The sequence below is a fragment of the Puma concolor genome, chromosome A3, assembly GCF_028749965.1.
Source record: "Puma concolor isolate L17-30 chromosome A3, mPumCon1.1.hap2, whole genome shotgun sequence".
Taxonomy (NCBI): Eukaryota; Metazoa; Chordata; class Mammalia; order Carnivora; family Felidae; genus Puma; species Puma concolor.
The window spans coordinates 79942373-79957498 of NC_141669.1; the positions used below are offsets into that span (position 1 = coordinate 79942373).

The 15126-nt window shown below is 35.3% G+C and overlaps 1 protein-coding gene across 5 annotated transcripts in view; it reads right to left on the minus strand.

Annotated features, from left to right (window-relative positions):
• MGAT4A (alpha-1,3-mannosyl-glycoprotein 4-beta-N-acetylglucosaminyltransferase A) overlaps window positions 1–15126 on the minus strand; it is a 122553-nt gene that overhangs the window by 35654 nt on the left and 71773 nt on the right. The window lies entirely within an intron of this gene.

The following is a 15126-nucleotide window of genomic DNA, read 5'->3' on the forward strand; positions in this document are numbered from 1 at the left end:
TAAGTTATAAAAAGTTGTGGTATAGAAGATGGTCTATGAAAGTATGTTAATTTTAATTTCTGTTGACTGCAAGTAATTCCTATTTTTATTGTTAAATTTAAAGACTTAAGAGTGAGACATTAAGACCACATTCTTCAAACTCTTAACAACTAGGGAGATACAACTGGCACACCGCTCAAAATCTTCTGTACTTCCCCTATATGAACCAAATGTCAGCGATCTCTTTTGAAATAATTTATCACCAATATATATAACTAATGAGTATCTTTTCACACATCAGCTATAATTCTGGAGAATATGATCAAGTTTGGTTTATATAGATATTAATAAATTTAAAAAACAACCTGGAATTCAATTTGTTAAGCATTTATTGAGGGCCAGTGATTTGCCTATCCAAGGAAAACAGGAATACAGAGATGAACAAGACCACCTCCCTATTCCCAGTTGGCTGTCCAAGAGGTAGGTCAAGAAAAAAAAGTAAATGTAGATTCATTAAGTAATGTGTAATAATACGTATGAAATTCACATGAGCCAAATCTAATATTATATGTAATCCTTATGCTGTAATCCTTACGCTAATCAACAGAACTAACAAAAGGTTTGCTTAAACGACTGTAATTGATATCACTTTTCCACCAGAGAATAAATCCTTTCTGGTATCAGCTAAGGGAATTCTGGGAATCTTCTGAAGAAAGCTAAATGTATAACTGGCCTAGAAACAGCCAGGCAAATCGTTATCTCCATTATACAGTTGTGGTTGGAAACTGTTCTTGCCTCTCCCCCACTCTTAAATGTTGATAATAAGATAGGCAATATCAGATCTCTGGGGCTTGCTTGCATTAAATTAAAAGAGAGCACTTTTTCCTGAATCTTTTTTAAAAGCGTGTGGAGACTTTTTCAAAGGCAATATTATCACTCAATTCTGGGAACGCATCTACAAATATACAACTGAGATATGTGTATTCTAGGGGTATGGGAACGGTATATACGTGGGAAAGGTGGGAAGGAAAGTGGACATACATAGAAAAAGAGCATTTTTTCCTGGAGAATCAAGTGTTCCTCATGGTTAAGTAAAATTAAGTATTTTATATTAAAACTATATGCTATTGTATTAGTATGTATATGCATTATTAATACATACTACAACAGGGATGAACCTTGAACACGTTCACATTTGTTCAATGTGTGACCACATATTATATGCCTTTACTCGTATAAAGCATCCAGAATAGAATAATCTACACAGATAGAAAGTAGATTAATGGTCTCCTAGGGCTGGGGGGAGAAGGGTATTAATGGGTGATGGGTAAGGTGTACAGAGTTGTTTTTTGGGGTGATTAAAATGTTTGAAAGTTGAGATGGTGGTTGCATAGCTGTGACTTTAAATAGGTAAATTACAAAAAAGTGATTTAAAAAGTTAAATGTAAAAAAATATTAAAAAAGAATGTTCTACTTTTCTATTTTTGATATATTTTAGGGAGTGCAATATGCTATTAATAGCATATATGTGTGATTTGTAAATATCTATGTACAAGTTGGGAATACCTAATCAACGGGATGCTTAACAGAAAAGCTTAGATCATATTGCTGCACTGGACCAGTCCTGGTGAGACAGAGCACAGAATACTGCACTCCAAACCAGCAGAATGCACATTGTTTTCATGGAACATGAAACATGGAACATTCACCAGGATAGATCACATGTTAAGCCACAAAACAAGTCTCAATAAGTTTAAGAAGACTGGAATCACATCAAGTATCTTTTCCAACCACAACTATATTAAACTAGAAATTAAAGGCAAGAAGAAAACTGAAAAAAACCCAAATACGTGGAGAGCAAACAATCAATGGGTCAAATAAAGAAATCAAGTAGGCAATCAAAAAATAGCTTGAGACAAATGCAAATAGAAACTCGATGTCCCAAAATCTGAGACACAGCAAAACAAGTTTTAAGAGGGAAGTTCGTAGTGATACAGGCCTCCCTCAAGAAACAAGAAAAATCTCAAATAAGCAATCTTATTTTACATTTAAAGCAACTAGAAAAAAAGAAAAAAAAAAAAGGCCCCAAGTTAATGGAAGGAAATGATAAAGTTCAGGGCAAAAATAAATGAAATAGAAACTAAAAAGTAAAGGTCAATGAAACTAAAGCTGGTTCTCTGAAAAGATGGACAAACTTTTAGCCAGATCCATCAAGAAAGAGAAAGCCTAAATAAATAAAATCAGAAATGAAAGAGGAAAAAAAAAAAACCCATATCACAGAAACATAAAGGATGTTAAGAGAATACTATGAACAATTATTTACAAACAAATTGGAAAACCTAGAAGAAATGGATAAATTCCTAGAAACAATCTTCCAACACTGAATCATGAAGAAATAGAAAATCTGAACAGACTAATTACAAATCATGAGGAAATAAAATCAGTAAAATAACAAAACAACAACAAACTCCTGTGGTGCCTGGGTGGCTCAGTCAGTTGCGCATCCTGACTCTTGATTTTGGCCCAGATTATGATCCCAGAGTCGAGGGATCAAGCCCTGCGTCAGTCTCCATGCTGAGCATGGAGTCTGCTTAAGATATTCTCTTCTCCCTCCCTCCCTCCCTCCTTCCCTCCCTCTCCCTCCTCTCTCTCACTCATCTTCTCTTTTTCCCTCTCCCTCTCTCTACCCCTCTCCCCCACTCATGTACACTCTAAGAATAAAACAGATCTTTTTTTAAAAAAATTTTTTTAATGTTTATTTTTGAGAGAGAGAGAGAGAGAGAGAGAGAGAGAGAGAGAGAGAGAGACAGACAGGGTGTGAGCTGGGGAGGGGCAGAGAGAGGAGGAGACACAGAATCCAAAGCAGGCTCCAGGCTCCAAGCTCCGAGCTCCGAGCTTCCAGCACAGAGCCCGATGCGGGGCTCAAACTCACAAACTGCGAGATCATGACCTGAGCCAAAGTCGGTCGCTCAACCGACTGAGCCGCCCAGGCACCCCTAAAACAGATCTTTAAAAAACCTCCCAACAAACAAAAGTTCAGGACAAAATGGCTTCACAGGTGAATTCTATCAAATATTTAAAGAAGAGATAATATCTATACTTCACAAATTATCCCCAAAAATTGAAGAGAAACACTTCCCATTTTACAAGGCCAGTATTACCCTGATACGAAAACCAGACAGATACTACCCCAAGAAAGCAATTACAGGCCAATTTCCCTGATGAACACAGACACAGAAATACTCAACAAAAATATCAGCAACCAAATTCCACAATACATCAAAAGGATCATATACCATAACCAAGTAGGGATGCAAGAATGTTTTAATATCCGCAAATCAATTATTGTGATACACATTAAAAAAACGAGAGACAGAAATTACAAGATCATCTCAACAGATGCAGAAGATGCACCTGACAAAATTCAACATCTATTTATGATGAAAATTCTCAACAAAGTAGGTATAAAGGGAATGTACATCAACATTAAAAAGGCCATATTTGAGAAACACACAGTTAACATAATACTTAACAATAAAAGGGTGAAAAGCTGAAAGCTTTTCTTCTAAGATCAGAAACAAGACAAGGATTCCTGCTCTCAATACTTTTATTCAAAGTAGTATTAGAAGTCTTAGCCACAGCAATGAGGCAAGAAATAAAAGGCATTCAAATGGAAAAGAAAGTAAAACTGCCCTATTTGCAGTTGACATGATTATGCATAGAAAACCCTAAAGACTCCACCAAAAAAAAAAAAAAAAAAAAACTATTAAAACTAACAAATTCAGTAAATTTGAGGATACACAGTTAACACACAGAAATCCGTTGTGTTTCTGTACACTAATAATGAACTATCAGGGAAAAAAATTAAGAAAACTATCCCATTACAACTGCATTAAAAAGAATACAATAGGTAAGAAATTTAACCAAGGAGGTCAAGGATCTGCACTCTGAAAACCCTAAGACCGTGATGGAAGAAATTAAAGACAATACAAACAAAGGGAAAGATATACCATGCTCTTGGCTTGTTAGGATTCATATTGTTAAAATGTCCATACTGCTCAAAGCACTCTACAGATTCAGTGCAATCCCTACCAAATTTACCAATGGCATTTTTCTCAGAACTAGAACAAATAATCCCAAAATTCATATGGAGCCACAAAAGATCCTAAATAGCCAAAGCAATTTTGAGAGAGAAGAAAGAACAAAGCTGGAGGTAACATGCTCCTGATTTCAAACTATACTACAAAGCCATAGTAATCAAAACAGTATGGCACTGATGGAAAAAAGACAAATATTCAATGGAGTAGAAGAGAGCCCAGAAATAAACCTACCCTTAAATGGTCAACTAATTTACAACAAAGAGACAAGAACATACAAAGGTATAAATCAGTTTCTTCAATCGTGTTGAGAAAACTGCAGTCACATGCAAAAGAATAAAACTGGACCAGAATAAAATCTTATACAAAGACAAAAATTAACTCAGAATTCATCAAAGACTTAAATGTAAGAAATTAAGCCATAAAACTCCTAGAAAAAAAATAGGTGGTAAACACTTTGACATCAGTCTCAGAAATACTTTTTTGGATATTTCCCCTCAGGCAAAGTAAACAAAAGCAAAAATAAACAAATGGAACTACATCAAACAAAAAGCTTTTGTGTGACAAAAGAAACCATCAACAAAATGAAAAGGCAACCTACTGAATGGGAGGAGATACTTGGAAATGATACATCTGATAAAAGGTTGCTATCCAAAATATATTAAAAAACTGATACAATCCAAAAACAAAAAACTAAAAAGCCTGATTTAAAAATGAGAAGAACTGAATAGACATTTTTCAAAAAAAGACATACACACAGGCACATGAGAAGATTCTCACCATCACTAATTATCAGGGAAGTGCAAATCAAAGCAATGTTAAACCTGTCAGAATGGCTAGTATCAAAAAGACAAGAAATAACAAGTGTTGGCAAGAATGCTGAGAAAAGAGAACCCTTGTGCACTGGTGGTGGGAATGTAAATCGGTGCAGCCACTGTGGAAAACAGTACAGAGTCCACAAAAAATTAAAAATACTGCTACCATATGATTTAACAATTCCATTTCTGGGTATTTATCCAAAGAAAACAAAACCACTGATTTGAGAAGATATAGTTTCCCTATGTTCAATGCAGCATTATTTACAAAAGCCAAGATGTGGAAGCAACCCAAGTGTCCAGTGATAGATAAATAGACAAAGAAGATGTGGTATAGAAACAATGTGGAATATTATTCAGCCATAAAAAAAGAATGAAATCTTCCCATCTGTGTGACAACATGGATGGACCTGCATTAAGTGAAATGAGTCAAAGACAAACACTATATAATTTCACTTATACATGGAATCTAAAAAACAAAACAAAACAAAATTTACAAACAGAATAAAAACAGACTCATAGATATAGAAAATAGTGGATGCGGTTGGGGGCATTGGCGAACAGGTGAAGGACATTAAAAGGTACAAACTTCCAGTAACAAAATAAATAAGTCATGGGGATGTAATGTACAGCATCAGGATATAGTCAATAATATTGTAACAATTTTGCATGGTGATAGATGGTAACCAGATCTATTGTGGTCATCATTTTATAATGTATAAAATATTGAATCTCTATTCTGTACATCTGAAACTACTATAGTATTGTACGTCAATTATAATTCAATTTTTTAAAAAGGTTGAATCACTCCAATAGACCATAAGATAGTCTCTGGAAAGATGTCATGAAAATAAAAACAATATCCACCACGTTTGATAGTTACCTTCTAAATTACCTCTTAAGATTTTATATCATTAGGCTGATACTATTGTTTAAGTCATCTCTATCCTTACTCATTTTCTGTTTATTCATTCTATCAAGAAATGAAAGAAATGAAACAAAGTCTCAAACAAATATTGTGAAAGAACCTGCTTAGAATTCAGAAGCCCGTGACATAGCAGGAGACCAGGCAAGTGAGCACAGTGGAAAGGCCCTCAGGTGGCCCACCCGTAGAAGGGATAAAGGTGCCCTTTGATTCTCTGTTCTAGTTCTGAGAAAAATGTCATTGTTATTTGGATAGAGATTTCACTATATCTGTGCACTGCTTTCACAGATGCCCACACACCTGGGTGTCATGAGGTTGTATGTAGCATGAACACTTAATACTAATTGATTAAATACAAGGCAATTCAACTAAAACCTTAAAAATGAAAAAAAACAAAAACAAAAAAAAAAAAAACGGGCTCCCCTCCAACACTTTAAAGATGATGTTCCATTGTCTCAGGCCTTCATACTTTCTAACAAGAATCTAGAGTAGTATTCTTTTCTTTTTCTGTGCATAATGTGTCTTTGGCTTCTTTCAAGATCTTCTCTTTATCTCTGGTTTTCAGCAATTTGATTAGGACATACCTGACAATGGTTTTGTGTTTATTCTGCCTAGGACTTTTTGGACTTCTTGAATCTAAGGGCTTATACTTTTCTTGTTTCCAAAAAGCAATTATTCCTTCTTTTTCCTCTCCATTCTGGAATTTCGTATGGTAGATCAATTAATATTATCCCATTGACCACTGAGGCGCTATTCTTAATTTTTTCAGTCTTTTCCCCTATTTAATTTAATTTTGGATACATTCTATTGTTATTTTTAAAATCACTGACCTTTCCTTCTGCAGGGTCTAATCTGCCTTTAAGATTATTCAGTAAATTTTAAATTTCAGATATTGTACTTTTCATTGCTATATGTTCCACCATTTGGTTCTTTAATACATCTTCCATTCCATTCCTCATTGTTTTAAGGACTTGAAAATGTTTGTAATAGTTGTTTTATTGTCCTTTCCTGCCAGTTCTATCACCTCTGTCATTTCTAGATTTGTTTCTATTAGCTAAATTTTCTTTTAGTTATGACTCATTTTTTTCTTTGGCATACTAACCATTTTTTATTTGATAATAAACATTACAAATGTTACATTGTTGAGTGTCTTAACCTTGTTGTTTTTTAAAAAAGTATTGGGCTTTATTTTAACAGGCCGTTATTTGTTCATCAGTTGACCCCCCATAGGCCTCTTTTTAAGCTTTACTGGGATGGGCCTAGAATAACCGTTTCAAGGATATTTTAACTCCTCTGGAGTTGCCACTAAATGCCCTGCCATTCCAGTTGGTCAGAACCCATCCTGTGTGAGCAATGGGAACTGTTCGGGTTATAGTTCCCTGATCATTCCCCCCTCCCCCCCAGACTTGTTAATTTCACCCTACATATGTGTGGCCCTAATACAACAAAGACAAAAAAGGCATCATCATTTTCTGTGCAGCAGTCTTCTTTCTGCAACTCTAACCTGCAGTTTCCACTTGCTCTATTTGCAACTGCCCTTCCTGCAATGTGATCTGGAATGCATCTCCAGGCAGAAAGTTGGGGGAATTGTGGTATCCACTGCACTTATTTTTCTGTCTCTGGGAATCACATCATGCACAGTCTGTTGTCCAACGTCTGAGAACAAATGAATCATATTTTGTTCAGCCTTCTAGTTACTTACAGCAGGAAAATAAGCCCAGTCCTTATTAACTCTTTCAGGGCCTGAAGCAGATGTCACTTTACATAATAAGAAACCAATGAAAATTCCAGAAAGATAATGTGTACAAGTGGCAAGTCAAAAGGACTAAAAGACAGGTGCTAGAATGGGGCTGGCAGCTCATAATAAATTTTACTTCCCTAAGGTCCAAGGAAAAGCTATTGCCACCCATTTAATGCTTGGCTTTATGATACTTCAAATTCAATGCAAATATAGCAACAAAGACTAACAAATACTAGTTAGCTTTACTAGCTTCTAAAATGGTCAAGTTGTTGAAAGATAAAAGAAAGAATAAACAACATTAAAAAACAACAACAAAAAACTTCTTTTCTAATATATCTGTTATAGCCTTTCTTCCTTTCCTTCTCCTAAACAGTTGATGCTACAGCAATAGTTCTCAAACTTTTCTAATCAGAACCCATTCAGTTCAAATTCTTACCACCTTTACAAATCCTAGTCCAAGCCTCACCTGGATTATTACAACAAGTCTCCTAAGTAATCTCCTTGCTTCTTCCCTTTCCAAAGTAGTGTGATCCTTTTAAAAGGTAAGTCATATTATTCTCACCAAAAATACGTAACTACAATCTAATCATGAGAAAATATCAGACAAATCCCAACTGAGACATTCTAGAAAGTAACTGACTAGTGTACTCACTAATGGTTTCCAAATTCATGAAAGACAAGAAAAGTGCAAGAACTATCAGGGATAGAAAGAAACTAAGGAGTCAGAACAACTAAATGCAGTGTGGTATTTAGGACTGGATATTAAAATAGAAAAATGACATTAGGTGGAAAAATACCAAATTTGAATAAAACCTACAGTTTAGCTATAATTAGTATTATACCAATGTTAACTTCCTGGTTTTGATCATTTTATTAGGGCTGCATAAGTTAACATTACAACAAGCTGAGTGAAGGGAATATTCTCTATTATTTGTGAAAATTTTCTGTAAATCCAAAATTATTTCAAAATAAAGTATTTTAAAACATTAAAGGAATAAAAAGTAAGTCAAGTGTCTTCCCTACTTGAAACCCTCAAATGATTTTGTCGTAATTATATCAAAACAGACCTACTGTGTGGTTTTTTTTTATTTTTTTTTAATGTTTATTTATTTCTGAGACAGAGAAGAGGCAGAGCATGAGTGGGGGAGGGGCAGAAAGAGAGGGAGACACAGAATCTGAAACAGGCTCCAGGCTCTGAGCTGTCAGCACAGAGCAGGACGTGGGGCTCGAACTCACAGACCACGAGATCATGACCTGAGCCAAAGTCGGACACTCAACCAACTGAGCCACCCAGGTGCCCCCCACTGCCTGTTTTTTTTTTTAACATTAAAAAAATTTTTTTTTTTAATTTTTTAATGTTTATTTATTTTTGAGAGAGAGAAAGAGAGTCAGAGCATGACCTGGGGAGGGTCAGAGAGAGAAGGAGACACAGAATCTGAAGCAGGGCCCAGGCTCTGAGCTATCAGCACAAAGCCCAAAGTGGGGCTCGAACTTGTGAAATCATGACCTGAGCCAAAGTCAAAGCTTACCCAACTGAGCCACCCAGGCACCTCCCACTGCCAGTTTTCATAAAGTAAAATCTTATTGGAACACAACCCCACCCATTCATTTACATATTGTCTGGCTGTTTTTAGGCTGTATCAGCAGAGTTGAATAGATGCAACAGAAAATGTATGGCTTGTAAAACCAAAGATATTTGCCATGTGGCCCTTTACAAAAAAATGTTAGCCCTCTGACTCAGAGTAAAAGCAAAGTTCTTACAATGGCCTGTAGTGTCCTATGTGACCTGGCCCACCCCACTCCTTCTCTGACTACTTCCTACTACTGAACCCTTCACCTTTTCTGCTCTAACCACACAGGTCTCTCCTCACTGTTTCACAAAATGTGCCAAGCAATGTTCTTGCCTTGGGGTCTTTGCACATGCTGTTAGTCAGCTTGGATTGTTCAACTCCCACATCCTTCAAATCTTTGCCCAAATGTCCTGACCAGTCTAATAAACCATCCCCTGGCAATCCCATACTCCCTTTCCCATTTATTCTGACTTATTCTTCTAGCACTTACTACCATTTAATGTATTATATATTTGTTTTTTAATATGTATTTTTCTATAATGTAAACTTCACTGGGCAGAGGTTTTGTTTTATTCAATGATATGCCTGGTACTTACCAGTATTTTGGTAAATATTTGTTGAACTATGAGCAAATTTTATAGGTTATTATACATGTACAATTTCTTCCTAATTGGCATCTGTATGATTTGTAACAAATGTATAAGTAAACATCTTAAAATATAACTGCTAAAAAAATTATAGGTCAAAAACACTACTGATGCACTAACACAGTAATCTGTAATTTAAAATCAAGAATAGAAACACTAGACAGATAATCAGCAAGTCTACAGAAGACTTGAACAACACTACGAACCTGACCTAACAGACACTTATGAAACACTCCCCTTGACAATAGCAGAATCCATTCTTTTAAAGCACACATGAAACCCTGTCCAGGATAGACCATCTCCTGGCCCATAAACAAGTACTGATAAATTTAAAAAGCCTGAATTAGAAATCAAACAACAGAAGGAAATTTGGGAAATCTACGAATAGGTAAAAATTAAACAACACATTTCCAAATAATCCACGGGTCAAACCAGTAATCACAAGGGAATTTAGAAAGTATTTTGGTCTGAATGAAAATAAAACTTAACAAAGTTTATGAGATGCAGCTAATGAGAAATTTATACATTAAAATTGCCTCTACTAGAAAAGTTCTCCAGCCAAAAATCTAAGAATTCACCTTATAAATCTAGAAAAAAGAGGGGCGACTGAGTGGCTCAGCTGGCTAAGCGTCTGACTTCAGCTCAGGTCATGATCTCACAGCTTGTGAGTTCGAGCCACACGTCAGGCTCTGTGCTGACAGCTCAGAGCCTGGAGCATGCTTTGGATTCTATGTCTCCCTCTCTGTCTGCCCCTCCCCCACTCGTGCTCTGTCTCTGTCTCTCTCTCAAAAAAATAAACATTAAAAAAAAATTGAAGACACTCTAGAAAAAAGAGTAAACCAAACTAAATGCAAACAGAAAGAAAGAAAAATAAAAAATGGAAATTAATGCAACAGGAAAATAAAGGAATGATAAAGTTAACAAAACTAAAAGTGAGTTCTTTGAAAAGATCAAAGAAAAATGTCAACTGAAGAGCATTAGAGGGAGGGCTGTCTACTTTGCCTGATTGCCAGCAAGCCAGGGCTAGAAGACATAAAAAGTTTCAGAGGAGAAGGAAATGGAGAAGGGAAAAGAAGGAAACGGCAGGAGAGGTAGAAGAGTGAGGACAGGAGACTACTGTTTAGTATAACAAACTCCACAGACTACTGGGATTCTTTAGCCATGTGCATTTACAACTAATAAATATTTTTTTGAAGTGCAGAATAACAAGAAAAGTAGAGAAAAAAATTGTCCCTGTGTAATGCTAGATTACAAGTTAAGGGGACAATCGATTGTCCAGTGGGTTTCTTTTTTAATCTCTTCCAGTACCTTCCTCATTTTGGTACTTCAATAAGTGTTTGTTCACTGAATACTTAGCATGATATCTGTACTTCTGCCTTTATTAAGAAAGATGGCTAACAGGTCATTTATGAGAGTTTGAGCAAACCTAACTATACAGAGGACTACTGTTTCTGAGGCTACTATACTCCTCCAGTGCTTTGGGTGGTAAAAAGTTCTGAAGCATTCAGGTAACTAAACTCTGGCTGAAAGCACACTGAACTATCTAACTAGAAAAGACTAAACCACTTATATAGAATTTGCCTATAAAGATAGCATTGACATTATACAGAATTATCAATGAGAAATGGATACAAAACTGCAAACTCGATTTTCAATATGACGAATATTAACAACCAAGCTTCTCAAGCTCAAAAGGAATCCAGTGTGGTTCCAATAATCAGAGGTAGCTTGAAGAACGGCAAAGACTAACTATATTTGCAGGAAGCAGCCTGACTCTGTAGCAGCCACAAAGAGAGTCTTTGACTAGAAAGAAGAAAAAAAAAAAAAAACCCTAGTCTGGAACACTACTCTGCCCCCTCCTCTTCCTATAAACCAGTGGCCTAGGGAAAAAAAAGCCACTTCCTTCTATGATGATTCATAAAAAAGGAACCAGCACAGCAACTGTACAAAAAAATGAGAAAAGAGGAAGAAATTCAACAAAACCTATGAACGAATAAAAAAAAAAAAAAACCTACAGTGAGAGCCACAAAACAGAAAAAAATTGTGACCAGATATTTCCCATTAATTTAAAAGAAAAAACACACAGCTGAAGCACTTGTCACCATGAAGCAATACCAGATATTAGAAATGATTGTGAGGATTCTAAAATGTATATGGAAATGCAAAGGACCTAAAATATCTAAATCAATCCTGAAAATTAAAATTGGAGGACTTAACCCAACCTGATTTCAAAACTTAATTCAAAGATATAGTAATCGAGAAAGTAAGGTCTTTGCATGAGGATCAACCAACAGGTCAATGGAACAGAACAGAAAAAGAGACCCACACTTATTTGGTCACTGGATTTTCAACAAAGGCACCAAAGCAATCCACCTGGGAAAGGAAAGTGTTTTCAGTAACTGGTACTGGAAGAAACAAACACCCAACATGAAAAACAATGCAAGTGAATACTTTGTTATACCATAACAAAAATTAACCCAAGATGGATAACAGACCTAAAATAGAAAAGTTAAAACAAAGTTTTCAGAAAAGATGATCTTCACAATTTGGGGCTAAGCAAGGATTTTTTAGGTCATAGAGAACAATAATCACAAATGTAGAAGACACTGATAAATTAGATTTCATCAAAATTAAAAACTTCTACTCACCAAGAAAATGCGAAAAACATAAAGACTTCCACAGATTGCAAGGAAATACTCACAAAACACCCCTAACTGACAAAGGAATGGTATCCAGTATATATAAAGAATTCTGCTAACTCAAAAACAAAATACAAAAAAACCACACAATTTTTTAAAATGGGCAAATGATTTGAAGAAACTTCCCCAAAGAAGATACATAAATACAATGGATTAATGATGGATAAAGGATGGATAGGTAGAGATATGATAAATAAAAATACTAAAACCTTAGTAGTACATTGCAGGTGTTATGTATACAGGTGTAACTGTAAAATTCTTTCAACTTTGTTGTATATCTTAAAATGCTAATAAAAAGAGCATTCAAAAGTTCTTTCCTTGAGTTAAGATATGATATGATCTTATATACCTAAAGAGCATATTATGTGCCAGGGAAAAATGATCCACAATGGTTGAAACCAAGACATGTTATAGCAAGATGACTAAGCCTTAAAGACAGAAAAAGAATCATTTGGGCAACTGGCAATATGAGTTTCTTATAGCAAGGAGTAAGAAGTGTGGAAGGTCATCTGGCTAGCCTCAGCAGAAGCACTCCCCATTCACCCCAACTCCTCAAAAAAGAAAATGTGACTAAAAGCTTCTATACTTATGCGAAGAATAAAGACAGAAGATAACATTTTTGACTACACAGAACCTCAGGGAAAACTGGTTATATGGACCTTTCTTAAGAAATTAGAAAATGACCTTTTTAAAAAAAATTTGTAAATGTTTTTATTTATTTTTGAGACAGAGACAGACACAGCATGAGCAGGGGAGGGGCAGAGGGAGAGGGAGACACAGAATCCAAAGCAGGCTCCAGGCTCTGAGCTGTCAGCACAGAGCCTGACGCGGGGCTCAAACTCACGGACTGTGAGATCATGACCTGAGCTGAAGTCAGACGCTTAACCGACTGAGCCACCCAGGCGTTCCAGAAAATGAACTTTAATCAGTAGATTTAAATAGGTTAGCAATTCAGAAACTACGTTTATTTAGGATTAAGCAAGTTAAGTAGATATACTGTGAATCACAAGAGCCAAGTTTCCCACTGAGGGGGAAAATAAGAATAAGGAATTGGAAGAGGCTAGAATGAACCCTGCAGTACTGCATTGGAATCAAAGGTATCATAACAAACTCATAATTTTGAACATATACAGATAAATGGACATAGGACCTAGATAGATGTACAGGTGTGTATGTATGCATACAAGTATTTCCTAGTTCTGCTCACTGAAAGGATTAGAAGCACTGATCCCTCAGAAGCAATGAGCCTATCTAGAACCCAGGTCTTGGTTTCTAATACTATTCTCCAATTAACAGAACCAGGTTGCTTGGGGACATGGCTGATTCCAGGTTTGGGGTAGGGAAAATACAAGATGAGCCTAGAACATCTTACACTGCTAGAATGTAAGGAAAAATGATGGGACATATTGAAAGGACAGAGTAGCCAACTCCAAAGGACAATCAATGGCCAAAAATGGAACAATTTTAGTAACAAAGTAAAAAATTTATAGTAATATCCACAAGAGCACCCTGATATCAATAACTGACAAAATAAATAAAATTGGAGAAAAGGATAGCTTTTCCTTATAGAATTCCAATGAATAAATGTGAAAGGAACTAGAAAGTCACCATTCAGCAAACATAATAATTGTTACAGGCAAGAATCATCAAGGATGATTAGTTGGGAAAAAGTTATGAGGAGAAACAAGATATTTGCAATATCTCAAGGTATCACTCCAAAAGAAAGCTTCTAAGTACATAAGGAAAAAGAGTATATTTATAGTAGAGAAACCTGTCAGACACCAATTTAATCAAGTGTGATAAGTTAACAATGCTGATAATGAGATATATCACCATCATCTTAATATGACAGTCTGAGAAAGAATACCATATCACTTGTATGGTGTTCTTGCTAAAAGAATGTAAAACCTGAATTTAATCATAAGGAAACATGAGACAATCCCAAACTGATATATATTCCACAATCCCTGCTTCTTTAGAAAATAGATTTAGAAAAAATATTTTTTTGTGACTAACATACAGAAATATAAATTGAACCTATATCCAGCTACCTTGATAAATTCCCCTATTATTTCTAATAATTTGTTTATTCTTTTGGGTTTTCTGTGTTATCAGAAAATAATTAAGCTCCAAAGTACAGGATAGGAATATCAAGTGGCTGAGCTCATGTCATAGGCCTGAACTGGTAAAGCAATTATCTAACATTTTTAGTTTCATAATGGGAGAAAAGTTTCCTCCCACCAAAATTCATAAAAGAGAATTCTCCAAATACTTATATTTCTATTCTTATACAGAACAGGAAAAACAAATTTTGCTAAAATCCAGAGTACAATATAGGAAAACGTTTTGTCAAAAGTGGTCATGAGCGGCAGAAATAATATAAATGATAATACAGTACAAGAAAAATTATAAAATATATAATAGTGAGGCATACAGACAACAAATGATCATTAAAATACAAAGGTTATAATTAAAGTAAAAGTAGTAAGTAAAAGTAAACACAAAAATGATATAATCTTAAAATCTAAATATCACACTTGGATCATATCATGGATCCTTCAGAGCAACTGGAATTTATTCCTCTTAACTCCTACAATTCTAGAATAGAGCTAGTGAACTTTCAAACAATACATCAAGAGTCAACTGTTCAAA